This window comes from Acanthaster planci, linkage group LG11 (genome assembly GCF_054643075.1).
Source record: "Acanthaster planci isolate LZ-2023a linkage group LG11, COTS_SCS, whole genome shotgun sequence".
Lineage (NCBI taxonomy): Eukaryota > Metazoa > Echinodermata > Asteroidea > Valvatida > Acanthasteridae > Acanthaster > Acanthaster planci.
This window is the reverse complement of record NC_141787.1, coordinates 6,304,392-6,322,787: the sequence shown is the minus strand read 5'-3', so window position 1 is coordinate 6,322,787 and position 18,396 is coordinate 6,304,392. Positions and strand designations below refer to the sequence as shown.

General features: G+C 39.5%; 1 long non-coding RNA gene across 8 annotated transcripts in view; it reads right to left on the bottom strand.

Annotated features, from left to right (window-relative positions):
• Positions 1–7,771: 7,771 nt before the first annotated feature.
• The window catches only part of LOC147797278 (uncharacterized), a 44,345-nt gene continuing 33,720 nt past the window's right edge, over positions 7,772–18,396 (bottom strand). For 5 of the 8 annotated variants that reach the window (XR_015427227.1, XR_015427226.1, XR_015427229.1 and 2 more), the window contains 7 exons: positions 12,575–14,302; positions 10,909–11,363; positions 10,013–10,159; positions 8,895–9,007; positions 8,544–8,611; positions 8,192–8,256; positions 7,772–8,011 (listed from right to left, as the gene is read on the bottom strand). This is a non-coding gene — a long non-coding RNA (uncharacterized LOC147797278). The remainder of the gene's footprint in view (positions 8,012–8,191; positions 8,257–8,543; positions 8,612–8,894; positions 9,008–10,012; positions 10,160–10,908; positions 11,364–12,574; positions 14,303–18,396) is intronic. The other 3 variants (XR_015427225.1, XR_015427224.1, XR_015427228.1) reach the window with 3 other exon arrangements.

The following is an 18,396-nucleotide window of genomic DNA, read 5'->3' as shown; positions in this document are numbered from 1 at the left end:
GAAATTAAACCATAATGTACAGATTCTAATTGAATGGCATTACTTGGAGGACATGCAACATGCTATTAAAAGTGTTCCTAAAAATGGCTAAAATTGTTCTAACCCACATGTTTAAAAAAGTGAATTGTTTGCAACCTCGCATTTAAAATTGACATTAAAATTGTAATCTCTCATGTTCTAAAAGTGGTAGAAACCACCACTGTAACAAGAGTGTAGACTGCAATCTCCTCCAGTGAAAAGGCTACTAGTAGAGACTAATAGAGTAGTAGAGACTCATTGATCCCAAGTTGCAAGGTAAAACATAATTGTTAAAGTAGCTCCTTATCCCATATTTTGGAAATGTTGTACAAAAAATGGCTGAAATTGTTCCCAAGCACATGTTTTAAAGTTGCGAAAATAATTGCTGCTAATATGATTTTAACCCCAATCAATGAGTATAACTGACTAGAACTTCACAACTACTCTGGTATTTATTCATTTTCAAATAAAACAAAACAGGTAGAAATATGTTGATCTCTCTGCCCTAATTAAACTTGAAATTAAACCATAATGTACAGATTCTAATTGAATGGCATTACTTGGAGGACATGCAACATGCTATTAAAAGTGTTCCTAAAAATGGCTAAAATTGTTCTAATCCACATGTTTAAAAAAGTGAATTGTTTGCAACCTCGCATTTAAAATTGACATTAAAATTGTAATCTCTCATGTTCTAAAAGTGGTAGAAACCACCACTGTAACAAGAGTGTAGACTGCAATCTCCTCCAGTGAAAAGGCTACTAGTAGAGACTAATAGAGTAGTAGAGACTCATTGATCCCAAGTTGCAAGGTAAAACATAATTGTTAAAGTAGCTCCTTATCCCATATTTTGGAAATGTTGTAGAAAAAATGGCTGAAATTGTTCCCAAGCACATGTTTTAAAGTTGCGAAAATAATTGCTGCTAATATGATTTTAACCCCAATCAATGAGTATAACTGACTAGAACTTCACAACTACTCTGGTATTTATTTATTTTCAAATAAAACAAAACAGGTAGAAATATGTTGATCTCTCTGCCCTAATTAAACTTGAAATTAAACCATAATGTACAGATTCTAATTAAATGGCATTACTTGGAGGACATGCAACATGCTATTAAAAGTGTTCCTAAAAATGGCTAAAATTGTTCTAACCCACATGTTTAAAAAAGTGAATTGTTTGCAACCTCGCATTTAAAATTGACATTAAAATTGTAATCTCTCATGTTCTAAAAGTGGTAGAAACCACCACTGTAACAAGAGTGTAGACTGCAATCTCCTCCAGTGAAAAGGCTACTAGTAGAGACTAATAGAGTAGTAGAGACTCATTGATCCCAAGTTGCAAGGTAAAACATAATTGTTAAAGTAGCTCCTTATCCCATATTTTGGAAATGTTGTAGAAAAAATGGCTGAAATTGTTCCCAAGCACATGTTTTAAAGTTGCGAAAATAATTGCTGCTAATATGATTTTAACCCCAATCAATGAGTATAACTGACTAGAACTTCACAACTACTCTGGTATTTATTTTCAAATAAAACGAAACAGGTAGAAATATGTTGATCTCTCTGCCCTAATTAAACTTGAAATTAAACCATAATGTACAGATTCTAATTGAATGGCATTACTTGGAGGACATGCAACATGCTATTAAAAGTGTTCCTAAAAATGGCTAAAATTGTTCTAATCCACATGTTTAAAAAAGTGAATTGTTTGCAACCTCACATTTAAAATTGACATTAAAATTGTTGTAATCTCTCATGTTCTAAAAGTGGTAGAAAATGGCGGAAAGTATTCTTTAACTGTATGTTTTAAAAAAGTAAAATTACAAGTATAATTGCTGCTAAAAATTTTCTAACCCCGTTCTAAAAAAGTGAATTGTTTGCAACCTTGCATTTAAAAATTGCCATTAAAATTGTTCTAACCTCTCATGCTTTTAAAGAGTGAAATTGCAAGAATAATTGATTCTAAAATGGTTCTAACCCCGATGTTGTAAAAAATGTGAATTGTTTTCAACTTCACATTTAATATTGACATTAAAATTGTTTTAATCTCTCAAGTTCTAAAAGTGGTAGAAAAATGGCGGAAAATTTTCTTAACTGTATGTTTTAAAAAGTAAACTTACAAGTATATTTGCTGCTAAAATTGTTCTAACCCCCCATCATCTAAAAAAGTGAATTTTTTGCAACCTTTCATTTAAAAATTGCCATTAAAATTGTTCTAACCTCTCATGCTTTGAAAGAATAAAATTGCAAGGATAACTGATTCTAAAATGGTTCTAACCCCGATGTTGTAAAAAATGTGAATTGTTTTCAACTTCACAATTAATATTGACATTGAAATTGTTTTAATCTCTCAAGTTCTAAAAGTGGTAGAAAAATGGCGGAAAATTTTCTTAACTGTATGTTTTAAAAAGTAAACTTACAATTATATTTGCTGCTAAAATTGTTCTAACCCCCCATGATCTAAAAGGTGAATTTTTTGCAAATTCGCATTTAAAATTTGTCATTAAATATCTTCGTTACGCCACATTTTAAAATGTTGCAGAAAAAATGGCGGAAATTGTTTCTGATTGCATGTAACGGGAGTAATTGTTGCTAAAACTCATGTTTTAAGAATAAAATTGCAAGAATAATTGTTTAAAAATGTGAATTGTTTGCAACCTCGCATTTAAAAATTGAGATTAAATTTGTTCCATCCCCCATGTTCTAAAAAAAGTGACCTGTTTGCAAATTTTTATTTAAAACTGTTCTAGCCTCTCGTTTTAAAAGGTAGTAGATAAAATGGCGGAAATTGTTCCTAACCCCATGTTTTAAGAGTAAAATTACAAGAATAAATGCTTCTAAAATTTTTCTAAACCCCCGTGTAAAAAGAATTGTTGGCAACCTTGCATTTAAAACCCCCATGTTCTAAAAAAAAGAGTGAATTGCAACACAATGTTTAAAATAGGCAAACTTTATTTTAAGTTGATGATAATTGCAAGAGGAATAATAAACGAGCAGATTTGATAATTTATTTTCTGTGGCATTTATTCACAATTTCTTCATTAATAGAAGCTAAACAATACATATTACAATTTGTTACAAGTGTACAAACTTTATTTTAAGTTGATAATTGCAAGAGGAATAATAAATGAGCAGATCTGATTATTCTCTGTGGCATTTATTTACCATTTAGAAATATTAAATGAAGAAAAATGTAGGTTACTTTGTACATGTTAAACAATGTAATGTTATTACAAGCATAAGGACATGTTCATCATGATTGCTATTAAAACTCTACTTTGAAGAGACAAAGGTACTTGATGTGATTGGACTAATTACTGCTACACGAAATAGACAGGTTCTAACTGTTATGCTAATATATTATTGTATGATGCAATAAAGTAGGGAAAAATTATAACTTAGAAGTAACAATAGGGTTAGAAGTTTGCATCATAGAATAATATAATAGTAAAAGTTAGAGCAGGGCTATTTGGTATAGCAGTGGTTAGTGCAATTACATTGAACACCTTTGTCTCTTTAAAGTAGAGTTTTAATAGCAATCATGATGAACATGTCCTTATGCTTGTAATAACATTACATTGTTTAACAAGGGCAAAGGGCAAAGGGCAAAGGGCAAAGGGCAAAGGGCAAAGGGCAAAGGGCAAAGGGCAAAGGGCAAAGGGCAAAGGGCAAAGGGCAAAGGGCAAAGGGCAAAGGGCAAAGGGCAAAGGGCAAAGGGCAAAGGGCAAAGGGCAAAGGGCAAAGGGCAAAGGGCAAAGGGCAAAGGGCAAAGGGCAAAGGGCAAAGGGCAAAGGGCAAAGGGCAAAGGGCAAAGGGCAAAGGGCAAAGGGCAAAGGGCAAAGGGCAAAGGGCAAAGGGCAAAGGGCAAAGGGCAAAGGGCAAAGGGCAAAGGGCAAAGGGCAAAGGGCAAGGGACAAAGGATAAAGGGCGAAGGGGAAAGGGCAAAGGGCAAAGGGCAAAGGGCAAAGGGCAAAGGGCAAAGGGCAAAGGGCAAAGGGCAAAGGGCAAAGGGCAAAGGGCAAAGGGCAAAGGGCAAAGGGCAAATTTTTACTGGAGGGGGAGTTAGGAGCGAGTTGAACGGCAAATTTTTACTGGAGGGGGAGTTAGGAGCGAGTTGAACGGCAAATTTTTACTGGAGGGGGAGTTAGGAGCGAGTTGAACGGCAAATTTTTACTGGAGGGGGAGTTAGGGAGCGAGTTGAACGGCAAATTTTTACTGGAGGGGGAGTTAGGAGCGAGTTGAACGGCAAATTTTTACTGGAGGGGGAGTTAGGAGCGAGTTGAACGGCAAATTTTTACTGGAGGGGGAGTTAGGAGCGAGTTGAACGGCAAATTTTTTACTGGAGGGGGAGTTAGGAGCGAGTTGAACGGCAAATTTTTGGTGGTGGGGGTGTTAGGAGCGAGTTGAGCGGCAAATTTTTAGTGGAGGGGGAGTTAGGAGCGAGTTGAACGGCAAATTTTTACTGGAGGGGGAGTTAGGAGCGAGTTGAACGGCAAATTTTTACTGGAGGGGGAGAGTTAGGAGCGAGTTGAACGGCAAATTTTTACTGGAGGGGGAGTTAGGAGCGAGTTGAACGGCAAATTTTTACTGGAGGGGGAGTTAGGAGCGAGTTGAACGGCAAATTTTTACTGGAGGGGGAGTTAGGAGCGAGTTGAACGGCAAATTTTTACTGGAGGGGAGTTAGGAGCGAGTTGAACGGCAAATTTTTACTGGAGGGGGAGTTAGGAGCGAGTTGAACGGCAAATTTTTACTGGAGGGGGAGTTAGGAGCGAGTTGAACGGCAAATTTTTACTGGAGGGGGAGTTAGGAGCGAGTTTGAACGGCAAATTTTTACTGGAGGGGGAGTTAGGAGCGAGTTGAACGGCAAATTTTTACTGGAGGGGGAGTTAGGAGCGAGTTTGAACGGCAAATTTTTACTGGAGGGGGAGTTAGGAGCGAGTTGAACGGCAAATTTTTACTGGAGGGGGAGTTAGGAGCGAGTTGAACGGCAAATTTTTACTGGAGGGGGAGTTAGGAGCGAGTTGAACGGCAAAATTTTTACTGGAGGGGGAGTTAGGAGCGAGTTGAACGGCAAATTTTTACTGGAGGGGGAGTTAGGAGCGAGTTGAACGGCAAATTTTTACTGGAGGGGGAGTTAGGAGCGAGTTTGAACGGCAAATTTTTTACTGGAGGGGGAGTTAGGAGCGAGTTGAACGGCAATTTTTTACTGGAGGGGGAGTTAGGAGCGAGTTGAACGGCAAATTTTTACTGGAGGGGGAGTTAGGAGCGAGTTTGAACGGCAAATTTTTACTGGAGGGGGAGTTAGGAGCGAGTTGAACGGCAAATTTTTTACTGGAGGGGGAGTTAGGAGCGAGTTGAGCGGCAAATTTTTACTGGAGGGGGAGTTAGGAGCGAGTTGAACGGCAAATTTTTACTGGAGGGGGAGTTAGGAGCGAGTTGAACGGCAAATTTTTACTGGAGGGGGAGTTAGGAGCGAGTTGAACGGCAAATTTTTACTGGAGGGGGAGTTAGGAGCGAGTTGAACGACAAATTTTTACTGGAGGGGAGTTAGGAGCGAGTTGAACGGCAAATTTTTACTGGAGGGGGAGTTAGGAGCGAGTTGAACGGCAAATTTTTACTGGAGGGGGAGTTAGGAGCGAGTTGAACGGCAAATTTTTACTGGAGGGGGAGTTAGGAGCGAGTTGAACGGCAAATTTTTACTGGAGGGGGAGTTAGGAGCGAGTTGAACGGCAAATTTTTACTGGAGGGGGAGTTAGGAGCGAGTTGAACGGCAAATTTTTACTGGAGGGGGAGTTAGGAGCGAGTTGAACGGCAAATTTTTACTGGAGGGGGAGTTAGGAGCGAGTTGAACGGCAAATTTTTACTGGAGGGGGAGTTAGGAGCGAGTTGAACGGCAAATTTTTACTGGAGGGGGAGTTAGGAGCGAGTTGAACGGCAAATTTTTACTGGAGGGGGAGTTAGGAGCGAGTTGAACGGCAAATTTTTACTGGAGGGGGAGTTAGGAGCGAGTTGAACGGCAAATTTTTACTGGAGGGGGAGTTAGGAGCGAGTTGAACGGCAAATTTTTACTGGAGGGGGAGTTAGGAGCGAGTTGAACGGCAAATTTTTACTGGAGGGGGAGTTAGGAGCGAGTTGAACGGCAAATTTTTACTGGAGGGGGAGTTAGGAGCGAGGTGAACGGGAAATTTTTTCTGGAGGGGGAGTTAAGAGCGAGTTTGAACGGCAAATTTTTACTGGAGGGGGAGTTAGGAGCGAGTTGAACGGCAAATTTTTACTGGAGGGGGAGTTAGGAGCGAGTTGAACGGCAAATTTTTACTGGAGGGGGAGTTAGGAGCGAGTTTGAACGGCAAATTTTTACTGGAGGGGGAGTTAGGAGCGAGTTGAACGGCAAATTTTTACTGGAGGGGAGTTAGGAGCGAGTTGAACGGCAAATTTTTACTGGAGGGGGAGTTAGGAGCGAGTTTGAACGGCAAATTTTTACTGGAGGGGGAGTTAGGAGCGAGTTGAACGGCAAATTTTTACTGGAGGGGGAGTTAGGAGCGAGTTGAACGGCAAATTTTTACTGGAGGGGGAGTTAGGAGCGAGTTGAACGGCAAATTTTTACTGGAGGGGGAGTTAGGAGCGAGTTGAACGGCAAATTTTTACTGGAGGGGGGGTTTGGAGCGAGTTGAACGGGAGATTTTTAGTGGAGGGGGAGTTAGGAGCGAGTTTGGACGGCAATTTTTTACTGGAGGGGGAGTTAGGAGCGAGTTGAACGGCAAATTTTTACTGGAGGGGGAGTTAGGAGCGAGTTGAACGGCAAATTTTTACTGGAGGGGGAGTTAGGAGCGAGTTGAACGGCAAATTTTTACTGGAGGGGGAGTTAGGAGCGAGTTTTGAACGGCAAATTTTTACTGGAGGGGGAGTTAGGAGCGAGTTGAACGGCAAATTTTTACTGGAGGGGGAGTTAGGAGCGAGTTGAACGGCAAATTTTTACTGGAGGGGGAGTTAGGAGCGAGTTGAACGGCAAATTTTTACTGGAGGGGGAGTTAGGAGCGAGTTGAACGGCAAATTTTTACTGGAGGGGGAGTTAGGAGCGAGTTGAACGGCAAATTTTTACTGGAGGGGGAGTTAGGAGCGAGTTGAACGGCAAATTTTTACTGGAGGGGGAGTTAGGAGCGAGTTGAACGGCAAATTTTTACTGGAGGGGGAGTTAGGAGCGAGGTGAACGGCAAAGTTTTACTGGGGGGGGAGGTAGGAGCGAGTTGAACGGCAAATGTTTACTGGAGGGGGGAGTTAGGAGCGAGTTGAACGGCAAATTTTTACTGGAGGGGGAGTTAGGAGCGAGTTGAACGGCAAATTTTTACTGGAGGGGGAGTTAGGAGCGAGTTGAACGGCAAATTTTTACTGGAGGGGGAGTTAGGAGCGAGTTGAACGGCAAATTTTTACTGGAGGGGGAGTTAGGAGCGAGTTGAACGGCAAATTTTTACTGGAGGGGGAGTTAGGAGCGAGTTGAACGGCAAATTTTTACTGGAGGGGGAGTTAGGAGCGAGTTGAACGGCAAATTTTTACTGGAGGGGGAGTTAGGAGCGAGTTGAACGGCAAATTTTTACTGGAGGGGGAGTTAGGAGCGAGTTGAACGGCAAAATTTTTACTGGAGGGGGAGTTAGGAGCGAGTTGAACGGCAAATTTTTACTGGAGGGGGAGTTAGGAGCGAGTTGAACGGCAAATTTTTACTGGAGGGGGAGTTAGGAGCGAGTTGAACGGCAAATTTTTACTGGAGGGGGAGTTAGGAGCGAGTTGAACGGCAAATTTTTACTGGAGGGGGAGTTAGGAGCGAGTTGAACGGCAAATTTTTACTGGAGGGGGAGTTAGGAGCGAGTTTGTCTTAATTCAAGTACAAAGAAACACAAGCAAGGTCTTCGTTTTCTTCATACTGCTTTACTGATGTTCATTCTTCTGAGTTGAAAGAAACTTCACTCATCTTCATGCATCGGATGATCTTCCCCACCTGTAGTCAACAGAAAAAATACATACTAAATCACAATATATTTGCAGAGTTGACAAACATTCTGGATTTCAAAGTATTTGACAAACAGTGCATTTTTTGAAAGTTTATAAATTGTGAAGGACATCTAACATGCTTTTATTGATTCCCATTTAATTGACGAAAACGGGTTAAAAAACTTACCAGTACTATAATCTGTTCTTTCCTTTACACTGTCTAACTCCCCATTGATGAGTGAATCCAGAAAGCTTGAATAAACAATGTATAAAGGCATTATGCAAACTGCAAGGATTTTGTTCCATTTGCCACGCTCGGTATTTTCCACCTGTTTTTTTTATAAATAGTGAATGTTAAAAAGCTTATATTCAGGGTTAGCCCTGTTGAAAATATCTACTATGGTATGAATGGACCACATCATTCCAAAGTGCTGTGAAACAGTGCATTCTAAACCAGCAGTTTTAAAGATAAATTCATGAATCTATATATCCTCTTGTGCATTATGGTATATCAGCCATAAACACATTCCGAGCCTAACCTTCAGGATAGTCATCTCGCTTCCATCTGTCTCTCTTCCTGTTGATGTCCATCTAGGTGTCTTCCACACTGTAATTAAAAAAAATGATGACGTTTCACAACCTACCACAGCCGTTTTTGAGTTATCGTTGCAATGTTGGTTACAACGGTAAAACAGGGTTCATACATTAAAAAATGCAATATAAAACAAACACTGACAAAATGAATTAAATCTGAAATAACTAGGCTACAGCTTCGGAGGATTGACGTCCATGTTTTTTACGTTTGGAGTGAGCATCCTGGAATTATGGCAGGCAATTTGTCCCCAAAATATCAGGGATAACAGATATAAAACATCATATCCACAACATACCTCAATCAACATCAGCTTGTCTGCCTCTGCCGACTTTGGCACATCTGTCGACTTCGGCACATCTACCTCTGCCGACATCTCTCTCTGCATTTGTGACTACAATGTATCTCTGCCTGCAACAAAGGTAATATAAAGGGGACATGGGATGTCTGCATAATCAATAGTTCTTTACAAAGTACTTCAAGTATTAAAGTCCACTGCAAGGTTTCTGTGCAAAAAGATACATAATTTGTTGGGTTCACCACAAAGTGACATACATGTACCATCCATAGACTTTGTACACACGATAAGACAGTTTGTGGTGCAGTAACTATCCTGAATACGTCACTTCCTGCTGAGACTGACTATTGAGGAGGGAATGTGGTACACAATGTGGATTCCTTTCATACAACTTGTTTTTTTCTTTTCTTACAGTGGGTAAAATGTTTTGGAGAAATATAATACAAAAGAAAGGGAAAGTCAAAAAAGGTCCAATAAACTAAATCTGATGGCAATGTGAAATTCGTGTCTTTAAGCTTGTATACTAATTGGCAAGGTCAATTATAAATGATTCATCTGCTGGAAATATTCAATAAAACTGAAAATAAAGTAAAATTTTGGGACTGTCCTTTTTTCGTTGACCTCAAAAAATAAAGTTGCCTATTCATCTCTTGGTTTTCAGCTGCTGTTTTTGCAGTTGTGTTTCAAAACAGAATCAAAACCCACATCCACATACATCCCCAATCCATCCCACATTCAAAGGCTCACACCAAGAGGAAGTCGTTTTTCAGTTCATGTTAACTTTTAAATCATATGATAAAAAATCCAAAGAAGCTATAGATTGCAACTTCTTAATTTTACCAGAAACCGCTTGATGGTATTATTTACAGCTGAAACCCTGACTTTTGAAAAAGCAAGATTATCGACCAACTTTCAACACCGCCATAAGTATCAACTCTTGAAAGTCAATGGTATAATATTTGACAATATTTCTGTCACAATGCCGTCCAATGCAGGCCAATCAAGTTTGTGTTTGACACATCATAAATGTTCACAGACTTCACAAACATCGTGTATGAAATTACTCTTTTTCCCAAATGCTGAGCTTCTTCTCAAATTACAAAAGAAATCTCGCTCACCTTAAATGTGAAATCTGTAAAGCATCTAAAACTGCTGTTTGATGATATAACAGAGATGATCAACTGCCTAGTTCTTAGTTTACTGGAAGCCAATGACGTATGTCCCTCAATAGCCAGCAAGCTGTGAGAAGCCACACAATACTGTACCTGCATTTGAAATTGGGTCAGTAAAAGCAAGGGTTTAACAAAACGTCAAATTATTCTTTTATTCAAGCATGCTAAACTTAACCTGTCAGGGTGAGACTTTAATAAAAGACTGACAGAATATGTAAAAATGCAAAACAGAAAAAAAGGAATGCATGTCCACCAAAAAAAAGATGTCTTCTGCACTTTCACTGGACAGCTCAGAAAAGGACAGAAAATTTTAAAAATTTACAGCTTTTCTAGATGTTTCGGTTCACTGGTTTTTCCAAAGTTGATACCAAAAAGAATATTTCAATATGAAATCCATACAACTTCAAACAAAAATTTTAAAAAGGCAAATAGATTTCTACTGAATTCAGAAAAAGTATGGGTTCTCGATTATGAAATGGCTACCCGCAAGGTTCTTGGGAAATTATTATTATTATTTATTTCTAATAATGACACAAAGGATTCCTAAAAAGTACCCTTGGCACTGTGGCTCGCAAGCCTGAAGAAACCTGCTGTGACGACACAATGAGAAGCAGTTACAGTTTTGAGGTGGGAAGAAAAACCCAGAGGAATATTCTCGGTAAAACCCATGGAATCAGATAGGGTCTGAAAACCCTATCCACGTGCGGACTGAGCCGAAAATAAAGTATTCTCTTGGATTTCTAGTTCAAATAGCAATTTCAAGCGTAGTTCACAACTTTTATGACAACTGTTTGGGCAATGCATAATGTCGAAAGATTTAATTTAGTAAATACACTACTCACATTCACGAGATGCAACACCGGCACAGAAGGGCCCACTGCAGAAAAGTAGCCACTAGGAACTGGTATCAATGGCAAGGCGTATGCCGGAGCATAACATCAATGGCATCATGAGACAGGTAACACACATACATGTAGGATGGTTGGGTATCTACAGGGGGGCTGCATCAAGGCCTCCTGGAGAAACAACAGAACAGCGCTATCCATGGAGCGGTGATGTTGGTAGGAAAACGTCCACAAATGGTTAGAGCATCAGTGACGAGACACCATACTCAAATCCTTACGTGCGTTGTCCAGGATGGGATTCCCTGGTCACTGAATACATGGGTGGAAAGGCATCCACTGAGACGGAAGAGCTTCTCAAACAGCTGCGTAGTGGGGACTGGTATCATTCACATCGCTGTGACATCCTAAGGAAAGCAGCATAGACTGGATGGCATCTAGTCTCACTTCAGTTTCTTGGCAAGAATACAAAGATCAAAGAATGGACACCATTAAACACACGTAAAAACATGGACAAATTTGTTGTTCCCAAAACAGATGACAGTCACCAAACAATTTGCATTAATGCACAAATTCAAAATGTTACTCTTTTTCTGTTGCAATTAAAATTCAAACTTTGCATTTGAGATTTGCAGGCTTATATAGCTTATAGCTGAACTCGGAATAGAGTGAGTAGTGCATCTTGAAGACCAATTTTTTAGGATATCTGCCCAAGTTGAAGTTTACACCCTATAAGGTACATGTATGTAACAGGTACATGTACTTGTACCTAAAAATCCTAACCCCTTGTACAATAAAAACACATTGATTCTAATGACACTATCTCGACAATCTGATGTCTTTACAAAGAGATAAGAGAAAGTGGTCTAATGGGTAGTTGTGGGCTTGACTCTTGATTACATTAGGATTGAATATTGTTTTAGGAGTGAATGGGGTAGATATTAATTATGAGGCATGGGCTAATAGATTTGGGAGCCAGGAGCCACCACAGGTAATACCTGTACACGTACATTTAATAGAAAAACCTGAGAAGACGATGCATCATTATTACAAGAATAAACCTCATCAAATACAATTTCAAAGGCATATTAAACACAAAGATACTGACGGTGTTGGCACTGATCTTTTGCAAGACAGATTTTCCTAAACTGGTCAGTATTCTCATCAGTCCTAAATGTATTTCCTTTTAAAGCAACCTTTTAATGTTCGGTGTGGAGAACTCAGGAGCCAAAGAGAATGTTCAGTATACCCAATGTTTGGTACAGAGGTGTTCAGAATAGCGGTATTGGGCTGAATCACTTAAACTGTTCAAGAACTTTACAGCACTGGAACTTAACAAACAGCTGAGTTTTTGTGCATAACGTTCACTACAGTCATTTACACAAATTTATATTCCTAATGAAAATGCAACATAAAGTAATTGATGCAAAATGAACAAAATCTCAATTAACTACACTTTGACAAATTTAGGAAACTCCCATTGATGCAGGTCAACTTTGAAAAAAAGTATTCAGAGGGAGCTTCTTGAAAAACAGCAGGCAATTTGTCTCAACAATGATGAATCCTTCAAGATTTAAGGAATGACAAGATGGAAGCACTTTTAAATCTCTACTGGTAAATATCAAATAATAACACGTCATCACAAATCATCATATCCAAGACGTACCTTTGCCAATGCCTGCTGGTCTTCCTCTGACGACTTCAACTCTCTGACTGTCTACCTCTGCCATTAGCTTGTCCACCTCTGCTGACATCAGCCTGTACACCTCCACTGTCAACGTGACCACCTCTGCTGATGTCAGCCTGTATACTGTACATGTACCTCCACTGTCAGCGTGACCACCTCTGCCGACCTTAGCACATCTATTTCTGCTGACATCATCTTGTCTACCTCTACTGTCAGCGTATCCACTTCGGCCGACATCGGCCAGTCTACCTCTGTCAACTTAAGCACCAATGCTAACTTAAGCCTGTCACTATCTTCAGCCAATCTCTAATGACTTCAGGCTGTCTACATGTACGTGTGTGCTTTTTTGACTCTCCCTTTATGCAACAAAGGTACATGTAAACAGGAAGGTACTATTGTTTTACTGGAGAATCTGCAAAACCAAACTTTTACTTTCACCACTTGAAACTTTCAAGTTTAAAATACACTTTAAACTTTCTATATGAATTATGAAAAGATGCATAATTGAGCTGAGAATGTAGCAAGGAAATATTCAAAGAATAGGTTTTAGTACGATGACAGGTTTACATGACACAAGTACATGTATATTGGATACTGCTGACACTCTTGGCCTTATTGCATGTTGATAACAAACCCAAAGACCAGAACAATGAATACTGAATAAACATTGTAAGGAAAATAAGGCTGGTAGTTCAGTCAGTTTGTAAAAGTCATTGTATTTCATTTATTTCAAATTTTGCTCTTGCCGGAAGGGGAATACTGACAAAGTTCCCAACAGGAACATTTCGTACAATATGCATCCTGGTCTTCAAGTGTCAAATAATACCTAAAATGTCTATCAAACGTGGCAGTTGCATGTACTTTCAGCCAACACATCCAATGAAAATAACTATCCCCTGTGACAAGGAATATTACTGTAAGACTTGAGCAATGTGCCAATATCTTCCTATCCAAATTGTCTTTACATGTATTGATACATGTCATGTACATGTACATGTAATGCAGCCCTACTGTACTGTACACGGCACTAACAGAGCAAGTTCCAAGTGTCAAAGTTCAGTTTTTGGCACAGGTTTAGCCAAAAAATTGCACTTGCACTTGTAATTTTTAAAGTGAATTTCTTGTTATTACTGAATCTAAGATGGAGGACATAATACGGAACAGATGTCAATTTTCCTGTGCACTATGCTGCTGGATCTGAGTGTATTAGTCAGACCTGTATGCGTGGAAGTTTAATTCAGAATGGTCGCGTGGTGCTCAATACAAGTTTTCATGCTGCTGGGTTTATACATGTACAACGGACAAAAACATCATTACAAAATGATCCCAATTTCAGAAGAACCAAATGTGATAAACCATTGCACGTGGATCACAAAATTCATTACAAAAGAACCGAATGTGATAAAAAGTTGCACACAGATCACAATATTTTCAATGAAAAAATTGAGGTTTTTATGACACGGTTTTGCTTTTAGATGACTGTAGATCACTGCAGGGAAAAATCAGTGGTGTGGGTTTATGGAATTGTTTCCTACCGGTACCTTGTTCATAAATTTGAGCTTCTCAAGTTCAGGATAGGAAAGAGACTTACCAAACTGCAGAGAGCACAGAAACTTCACAATTTTTGAGTTACATCAAATTGATGATTTGAGACACGACGTACACGTACAGTACATGTAAGGCTGCATGCTGAATTGTGAATAGCACCTGGGAAGAAAATGTCAAAATGGAAAATGCCAAAAATTAACTAAAAGAAACATCTGCACTGCATGAAATGTATCAAGCAACAGGCTTGGAAGTGTATTGAAATGTATGACATCATGGTCTGGTCATTGCCAGACTGAAACAACAGTAGTAGATGTACATGTACGTACATGTACCGGTATGGTACGTGTACATGTACGTACAAGCCACATACACGTACATGTATGTGTATACTTGTCTGGTGTAAGACTCCTTCATTTAATAATTTTACTGTCAACCTCTTCATACGGTACATCGAAAATACTTGTAAATGTATGCCCATGTGAGCGTCTTTTTGTTTCACACGGGATCTGGATCTTGAATAGATCAATCTTAACACTGGTTCACTCCAGCCACTAAGCAGGTTCTGGTGTCTGTAAACAGATATCAAATCACTGATCAGGATCTGGATCAACCTAATCAAATGGGCCCTACATGGACAGGTATGCTTAACACAACAAAGTGTCTGAATGCAAAATGCTAATTCCGTAAATTTTTGTTTTGGCAAGAGTTCCATATATACAGACACCAGTAACTATTCCCTACAATGTTCTATTAATAGCCATCAGAAAGCAAAAATGTGTCCAGGAAAGTTCTATTTATGAGGGAAAATACCATATCGTTTACCTAGAAAAGACAATTTTCAAACCACTCTCATAGGGTTTGTGCACAGGGTGTCAAGTGGCATCTGTATATAAAACTCTTTCCTTTGTTTTCTATTTTGTATTTCTAGGCCGGAAGTGGCTGAGGGCTTCAAAAATTGCCTCAAGTTCAAGCACATTGATGCAAAATAAAATAGCATCAGTGAATCAGAATACACCAAGAACAACAAGTCTGGCAAAGCGTTACAAAACAGCATCAGCAAATCATAATACACCCAAACACAACAAGTCTGGCAAAGCTTTACAAAAAAAGCGTCAGTGAATCAGAATACACCCAAGAACAACAAGTTTGGCAAAGCTTTACAAAATAGCGTCAGCAAATCATAATACACCCAAACACAACAAGTTTGGCAAAGTTTACAAAATAGCGTCAGCAAATCATAATACACCCAAACACAACAAGTCTGGCAAAACTTTACAAAATAGCGTCAGTGAATCAGAATACACCCAAGAACAAGAAGTCTGGCAAAGCTTTACAAAATAGCGTCAGTGAATCAGAATACACCCAAGCACAACAAGTCTGGCAAAGCTATACAAAATAGCGTCAGCGAATCAGAATACACCCAAGAACAAGTCTGGCAAAGCTTTACAAAATAGCATCAGTGAATTAGAACACACCCAAGAACAACAAATCTGGCAAAGCTTTAAACTGTAAAATCCTCTGTGACTATCACAACCTTTATGTCAAAACAGAGAACTTGCTTTTGGCAGATGTGTTTCAAAACTTTAGAGACATGTCTTATAAAAACTACGGTCTCGATCCTGCCAACTATTACAGAGCTCCTGGATTTTTTTGGGATGCCTTGTTAAAACACACCGGTGTACAGCTCGAGTTAATTACAGACCCTGATGTTCATTTGCTTTTTTTTGAACATGCCAAACGTGCTGGCATCTCTAGTGTGGGAAGTGCACACTATGCAAAAGTAAACAATGGATTTATTGAAGATTTTGATCCAGGTATAAAACCATCCACCTACATGTACGTGTACATTGCCTATCTTGATGCAAACAATCTCTATAGGTGGGCTATGTCTCAGCCACTACCTTTGGCAAATTTTAAATGGATAAAATACCTAGAGCGCTATACAACTGAGCACATCTTAAATTTAGCAACCGATGATTACTACAGGTACATGCTCAAGGTGGACCTCAAGTACCCACAAGTACTACATGATTCTCATAACGATTACCCTCTTGCACCAGAAAACCTGGTTATACCTATAAAAAGGTATAGCGATTATCAAAAGACATTACTCTACAAAAAATACAAAAGCTGTAACAAGTTAATAGCGACGCTCGCAACAAAAGAAAAATATGTTTTGCACTATTGCATTTAGCAGCTATACATGTACATGTACTTACAACTCGGGCTGAAGCTCAACAAAGTACACCGCATGCTAAGATTTAGATAACCAGCTTGGATGAAAAGCTATATTGCTAAAAATACCAAGCTGCGGACACAAGCAACTGCAGACTTTGAAAAAGACTTTTTTAAATTGGCCAACAATGCAGTTTTGGGTAAAACAATGGAGAATGTATGTAAACATTGTAGCGCCAAGCTGATCAGGGACCACAACGATGCCGAGAAATGTAAAAGGCTGCCGGTTAAACCGAGTTTTAAAAGGCTGTGGGCTATTTGCATTTTAAAAGTGTGAGGCCATTTCCAGAATGCAACACGTGTTATGTGGAACTTTTAAAACAAAAGTGGTGCTTAATAAGCCGATCTACTGTGGAGTGAACATCCATGATCTTCAATTTGTCAAAGATGTTAATGTTTAATTTTATAACAACACGTTGAAAGCTCGTTATGGCAACCGTGTGGGGCTACTTTCTACCGATACCGACAGTTTGCTGTGTGAGTTACAAACTAACGATCTCTACAAGGATCTAGTGCAGATCCAAGATCAACTTGAGCAACTACCCAAAAGCTCATCCACTTGCAAGCCAAGCAAACAAAAAAGTCATTGGGAAATTTTAAGATGAATTTGGTGGGCAGGTTTTATCAGAAGTTGTCTGTATCAGGCCCAAGAAGTATCCAATAGGCAAGCACAGCTAGCGAGCACAGCTAGCACGTGCTCAAGAAAGCCAAAAGGGGTCACTAAACTTGTTACCGATAGAGATCTAACCCACGAATCTTATAAAGACTGTCTCTTTAGCAAATCTAAAATCATTAACGAGCAGCGACTAATTAAATCAGACAAAGATCCGCTAGATACCAAGCGATACATTTTGTTCAACGGGATAGATATGATCACTACAGAACAACTCGCTCACTGTGCTCACTCACAACTTAAGCTCAAGCCTAAGCAGAACCAGGCAGTAACGCGGTGTCTTCAGGTACCACTTGAAGCTCTTCTCGCACAAAAGAACGCTTGGGCCCGTCAGTCAGGTAATACAGCGTTGGACCCATTGTTACGTTTTACTGTTAATCCGTTTGAACTGACTAGTATGCTTATCGATCTGATATACATGTATCTCTACATTCCAAATAGGACTGGTCACTCTCCCAATTGTGCCACCTTCTTGTTTACCTGGGTAATACAAGTATCAGACCAGGACATCTGAGGGAAGCTCTACCCACTCTGCTCTCTGGGGTACAGCTGCCAACTGTTTTACTCGATCTAGCTTAATCACTTCCAAAGGACTTTCGTCCTTGCTCGTTCTCGGATCAAATGGGTTTTTCTTTGTTTAGAGCTTTCACGCCTCGGGGCAACCTTGTAACACATTCCACATTTTGCTCACTTGGATTTAGAATTTCTTCTGCATACTGATGACCAAACAATCTTTCGGCCAGAGTTCTGTTAAATTGTTCTACAATCCCTTACAATCAATGAACCCCCGGCTAACCTACGAGCACTTGGACGCCCTTCCTGAAGAGCATTTTTTTTAACTTGCCTTTAAATTCAAAAGCAGAGTCTACTTGTTCTTGCCGAGGGAACTTCAACAGAGATCTGTAAAAAAATTCATTTTACAGCATCTGCTGTAAAAGTTCTGCTTCTAATATCTAGAAGCCATGTCAACCACCATTAATGCGTATTTTGTAAGTACGTCGTTGCACACGATCCCAGGGCAAATACAACATGTCCATTTGGTGCGTGTCATTAGGTTTAGCAAACTATGTTTGTAAAGTTCACAGTCTAGGTATGTACCCCAGAGAAGGTAGATAAATTTACCAAATGGCTTGTTTCGCTAACCAGGCTCTTACTACGCTCTTATCGATACCGGTTTTCTCGTGTCTCACAGCTCCCTCTCCTTTCCAATAACCTCTAAGGCTGTAGTAAACCTCTTTCAAAGTTTTAGCTAAACTTCGTTGAGCTTTGTTTGCTCTTGCATCTCTCTCTTTAAAAAGAAGGAAAACGGTTGAAGTCAAAAGACCCCACTAAACTACCTTTCACC